Here is a 6,733-nt window from a genome sequence, read left to right as displayed (position 1 = left end):
ACGCAACTTCAACTCTCAATACCAGCGGTGCTTACGGACGCAGCCAGCTTCAAAAACGTGCACGATTCCCCCATAGGAAACAATGGGGCTGTTTGAGCTGAAAAAAAACCTAACACCTGCAAAAAAGCCGCGTTCAGCTCCTAACGCAGCCCCATTGTTTGCTATGGGGAAACACTTCCTACGTCTGCACCTAACACTCTAACATGTACCCCGAGTTTAAACACCCCTAACCTTACACTTATTAACCCCTATTCTGCCGCCCCCGCTATCGATGACCCCTGCATATTTTTATTAACCCCTAATCTGCCACTACTTACATTATCCCTATGTACCCCTAATCTGCTGCCCCTAACACCACCGACCCCTATATTATATTTATTAACCCCTAATCTGCCCCCCACAACGTCGCCTCCACCTGCCTACACTTATTAACCCCTAATCTGCCGAGCGGACCGCACCGCTATTATAATAAAGTTATTAACCCCTAATCCGCCTCACTAACCCTATAATAAATAGTATTAACCCCTAATCTGCCCTCCCTAACATCGCCGACACTTAACTTCAAACATTAACCCCTAATATGCCGACTGGAGCTCACCGCTATTCTAATAAATGTATTAACCCCTAAAGCTAAGTCTAACCCTAACACTAACACCCCCCTAAGTTAAATATAATTTAAATGTAACGAAATTAATTAACTCTTATTAATTAAATTATTCCTATTTAAAGCTAAATACTTACCTGTAAAATAAATCCTAATATAGCTACAATATAAATTATAATTATATTATAGCTATTTTAGGATTTATATTTATTTTACAGGCAACTTTGTATTTATTTTAACCAGGTACAATAGCTATTAAATAGTTAAGAACTATTTAATAGCTAAAATAGTTAAAATAATTACAAAATTACCTGTAAAATAAATCCTAACCTAAGTTACAATTAAACCTAACACTACACTATCAAAAAATTAATTAAATACAATACCTACAATTAGCTACAATTAAACCTAACACTACACTATCAATAAATTAATTAAATACAATATCTACAAATAAATACAATGAAATAAACTAACTAAAGTACAAAAAATAAAAAAGAACTAAGTTACAAAAAATAAAAAAATATTTACAAACATCAGAAAAATATTACAACAATTTTAAACTAATTACACCTACTCTAAGCCCTCAATTAAAATAACAAAGCCCCCCAAAATAAAAAAATCCCCTACCCTATTCTAAATTAAAAAAGTTCAAAGCTCTTTTACCTTACCAGCCCTGAACAGGGCCCTTTGCAGGGCATGCCCCAAATAATTCAGCTCTTTTGCCTGTAAAAAAAACACATACAATACCCCCCCACACATTACAACCCACCACCCACATACCCCTAATCTAACCCAAACCCCACTTAAATAAACCTAACACTAAGCCCCTGAAGATCTCCTTACCTTGTCTTCACCTCACCGGGTCCCGATCTGTCCAGAAGAGCCTCCGATGTCTTGATCCAAGCCCAAGCGGGGGGCTGAAGAGTGACGTCCATCCTCGGGCTGAAGTCTGGATCCAAGCGGCGGCTGAAGAAATCCATCATCGGCTGAAGTCGGAAGTCCATCATCGGGATGAAGTCTTCTATCAAGCCGCATCTTCAATCTTCTTTCTTCTGGAGTGGAGCGGAGCCATCTTCTTTCCAACCTACGCGGAACATCCTCTTCAACCGACGCCTACTCGCCGAATGACGGTTCCTTTAAATGACGTCATCCAAGATGGCGTCCCTCGAATTCCGATTGGCTGATAGGATTCTATCAGCCAATCGGAATTAAGGTAGGAATATTCTGATTGGCTGATGGAATCAGCCAATCAGAATCAAGTTCAATCCGATTGGCTGATCGGAACAGTCAATAGAATGCGAGCTCAATCTGATTGGCTGATCGGATCAGCCAATCGGATTGAACTTGATTCTGATTGGCTGATTCCATCAGCCATTCAGAATTTTCCTACCTTAATTCCGATTGACTGATAGAATCCTATCAGCCAATCGGAATTCGAGGGACGCCATCTTGGATGACGTCCCTTAAAGGAACCGTCATTCGTCGGGAAGTCGTCGGAAGAAGAAGATGGGTCCGCGGTGGAGGTCTTCAAGATGGAGCCGGTCCTCATCGGATGAAGATAGAAGATGCCGCTTGGATCAAGATGGTTGCCGGTCCGGATCGCCTCTTCTTCCCGGATAGGATGAAGACTTTGGAGCCTCTTCTGGACCTCTTCAGCCGCCGGATGATGGATGTCTAGCACCCGCTTGGGCTTGGATGAAGATTTTGGAGCCAGGACGGATCGGTGTGGTACCCGGCGAGGTGAAGACAAGGTAGGAAGATCTTCAGGGGCTTAGTGTTAGGTTTATTTAAGGTGGGATTGGGTTAGATTAGGGGTATGTGGGTGGTGGGTTGTTATGTTGGGGGGGTATTGTTTTTTTTTTTTACAGGCAAAAGAGCTGAATTCTTTGGGGCATGCCCCACAAAGGGCCCTGTTCAGGGCTGGTAAGGTAAAAGAGCTTTGAACTTTTGTAATTTAGAATAGGGTAGGGCATTTTTTTATTTTGGGGGGCTTTGTTATTTTATTAGGGGGCTTAGAGTAGGTGTAATTAGTTTAAAATTGTTGTAATTTTTTTCTAATGTTTGTAAATATTTTTTTATTTTTTGTAACTTAGTTCTTTTTTATTTTTGTACTTTAGTTAGTTTATTTCATTGTATTTATTTGTAGGAATTGTATTTAATGTATTTATTGCTAGTGTAGTGTTAGGTTTAATTGTAGATAATTGTAGGTAGTTTATTTAATTAATTTATTGATAGTGTAGTGTTAGGTTTAATTGTAACTTAGGTTAGGATTTATTTTACAGGTAATTTTGTAATTATTTTAACTATTTTAGCTATTAAATAGTTCTTAACTATTTAATAGCTATTGTACCTGGTTAAAATAAATACAAAGTTACCTGTAAATAAATATAAATCCTAAAATAGCTATAATTATAATTTATGTTGTAGCTATATTAGGGTTTATTTTACAGGTAAGTATTTAGATTTAAATAGGAATAATTTATTTAATAAGAGTTAATTTATTTAGTTAGAATAAAATTATATTTAATTTAGGGGGGTGTTAGGGTTAGGGTTAAAATTAGCTTTAGGGGTTAAAAAATTTATTAGAGTAGCGGTGAGCTCCGATCGGCAAATTAGGGGTTAATATTTGAAGTTAGGTGTCAGTGATGTTAGGGAGGGCAGATTAGGGGTTAATACTATTTATTATAGGGTTATTGAGGCGGGAGTGAGGCGGATTAGGGGTTAATAACTTTATTATAGTAGCGGTGCGGTCCGCTCGGCAGATTAGGGGTTAATAAGTGTAGGCAGGTGGAGGCGACGTTGAGGGGGGCAGATTAGGGGTTAAGAAATATAATATAGGGGCCGGCGGTGTTAGGGGCAGCAGATTAGGGGTACATAGCTATAATGTAGCTGGCGGCGGCGTGCGGACGGCAAATTAGGGGTTAATAATAATATGCAGGGGTCAGCGATAGCGGGGGCGGCAGATTAGGGGTTAATAAATATAATATAGGGGTCGGCGGTGTTAGGGGCAGCAGATTAGGGGTACATAGGGATAACGTAGTTGGCGGCAGTGTACGGAGCGGAAGATTAGGGGTTAAAAAAATTTAATAGAGTGGCGGCGATGTGGGGGGACCTCGGTTTAGGGGTACATAGGTAGTTTATGGGTGTTAGTGTACTTTAGAGCACAGTAGTTAAGAGCTTTATAAACCGGCGTTAGCCCAGAAAGCTCTTAACTACTGACTTTTTTCTGCGGCTGGAGTTTTGCCATTAGATTTCTAACGCTCACCTCAGACACGACGCTAAATACCGGAGTTAGAAAGATCCCATTGAAAAGATAGGATACGCAAATGACGTAAGGGGATCTGCGGTATGGAAAAGTCGCGGCTGGAAAGTGAGCGTTAGACCCTTTCCTGACTGACTCCAAATACAGGCGGTAGCCTAAAACCAGCGTTAGGAGCCTCACGGCTACCGCCAAACTCTAAATCTAGGCCTAAGCCTCCCCCTCTACCTTATTGGGAGCCATCTTAGCTACCGACAGAAAAAAAAATTGTGTTTATTTTTTGTTTGCTTTTTCTGTAGTGTAGCTTCCCCCCCCAAAGACCAACCCCCCACCCCCTCCAAGAACCCTTAGATCTCATTTATTGCCAATTCCCACCCCCCTTTCTCCCACTTCGTAGCAATACATTTTTCTGTAGTGTAGCGGTTCCCACCCGCTCCCGCCCGTGCATGCGCCTGCCTGCCGCTCCCCGTGCACGCACGGCAATCCCGCCCCCTCTTCTTACCAGAAGCCATCGATGGTCGCCCACCCGCCTCCCACATCGACTCCCACCCACCAACGATTGCGGCCATGGATGTCCAGTGCAGAGAGGGCCACAGAGTGGCTCTCTCTGCATTGGATGGCCATGGATGATTATTGCAGGATGCCTCGATATCGAGGTATCACTGCAATAATTGGAAAGCGGCTGGAAGCGATCAGGATCGCTTCCACCGCTTTCCAAGACCGACAACGTGCAGGGTACATCCGCGGTCGTTAACTGTATTTTTTTGGAGGACGTACCCTGCATATCATCGGTTGTTAAGGGGTTAAAGGGACATGAAACCCAAAAAGATAGAGCATACATTTTTAAAGAACTTTCCAATTTACCTATTTTATCTAATTTGCTTCATTCTCTTGGTATCCTGTGTTGAATAGCATAACTAGATAGGCTCAGGAGCTGGGAGTGAGATGCTGGTTGGTGTCTGCACATATATTCCTCTTGTGATTGGCTTACTGGTGTGTTCAGCACATTCCCAGTAGTGCTCTTTTAAGAAAGGATACTAAAAGAATAAAGCAAAATTGATAATGCAAGTAAATTTAAAACATGTTTACAATTGTACTCTTTATCTAAATCATGAAAGAAAAATTTTGGGTTTCATCTCCCTTTAAGTATCTGTGTCTGGTAAGGAAATTATATCCTGGACATTTGGGGTTTTTCAAAAAATTCTACTAAACACTAAGGCCTCTATTTACCAAAGTCTGGCGGACCTCGCTGAATACGGAGAGCAATACGCTCTCCGTATTCAGCATTGCACAAGAGCTGCTGGTGCAACGCCGCCCCCTGCAGACTCAAGGCCAATCAGTTGCCAGCAGGGGGGTGTCAATCAACCCGATCGAACTTGATCGGGTTGAATTCCGGCGATGTCTGTCCGCCTGCTCAGAGCAGGCGGACAGGTTATGGAGCAGCAGTCTTTGTGATCGCTGCTTCATAACTACTGTTTCTGGCGAGTCTGAAGGCTCGCCAGAAACACGGGGCATCAAGCTCCATTCGAGGCTTGATAGATAGGCCCCTAAGGCACTAAGGGGCATATTTATCAAAGTGTGAGCGGACATGATACAATGTAGCGTATCAGCTAGCATGGGTGTCAATCAACCCGATCGTATTCGATCGGGTCGATTTCTGTCCGCCGCCTCAGAGTCTTTAGACCGCTGCTTCATAACTTCTGTTTTTGGCAAGTCTGAAGGCTCATCGGAAACAAAGGGCATAAAATTCCCTTTGGAGCTTGATAATTCGGCCCCTATATATATTATCGACCCCTATATATATTATCGGCCCCTATATATATTATCGACCCCTATATATATTATCGGCCACTATATATATTATCGGCCCCTATATATACTGTCTGTAACTTGCTACTTACTTTGTTTTTACTACAGAATGTGTAATATAGGGATGGACATATATACGTATAAAAGGCATATGGTAAATTGCAATATGTATTCCATTGCAGTTATATATTGTGTATACTAATTTGCACCTGTTCTGTAATTTGTTTATGTGCTTTTTTGACTTTAGTGCATAGTTTGAAAATGTGTTGAAGTCAGCTGAAAGGACAGGGCCTTCAAAGCAGAACTTGCTCTAACTCTTCTCATTAAATGCTCTTCATTTCCCTGTCTTCTTTGCAATTATTGTGCTAGAAACTGATAGCAAAATTTGCATAAATCTCTTTAGTGCTGTATAATTTGTATGTAAATCATTCTGCACTACCTGTTTGTTTCTTTTAGAAACTTTATTTAACCTTTTGATGTCATACAACTGTTATTTGTCTCCAATTTTAAACTATTTTAACATCTGTGTTAATATTTTTAATAACTTAATTTATATGGTATAAAACTGCTGTCAAAAAGGCAAGCGTGTGCGATTCTTTATTGTTGTACATAAATTGCGACATACGAATACAAATCTAAATTTCAAATACAATTTTGTTTTTAGAAAACAAATCTTTAATTACAAATACAATTCTTTTTTTTTTTTTTTGGAAGTACACTTTTGATTTTTGGAAATTCAATACCATTTTTTCTTTTGGAAGTGCGATTCTTTTTTTTGGGAATTACACTTCCATTATGTGTCAAAACCGTGTCAAAAATAAATCTAGTTCCCATTTTGCTAAAGGACTTGTGATTAGGGATGGGCGAATGTTTCTAAAAATTCGAAATTTAAAATGAATTTTGATACATTCGTTCGTTCGAATCGAATTTCAAATGTTTATATAACATTCTAACATTCTATTTTTGAATTTTCGTTTTTGAATTTTTCCATAAAATTCGAAAATATTCATTCGAATAATAGAATGTTTAGCTATGTATTCATTCAATTTTGAAATGTA

Source organism: Bombina bombina, chromosome 11 (genome assembly GCF_027579735.1).
Source record: "Bombina bombina isolate aBomBom1 chromosome 11, aBomBom1.pri, whole genome shotgun sequence".
Taxonomy (NCBI): Eukaryota; Metazoa; Chordata; class Amphibia; order Anura; family Bombinatoridae; genus Bombina; species Bombina bombina.
The sequence above is the reverse complement of the archived record's forward strand: the minus strand, read 5'-3'. Positions refer to the sequence as shown.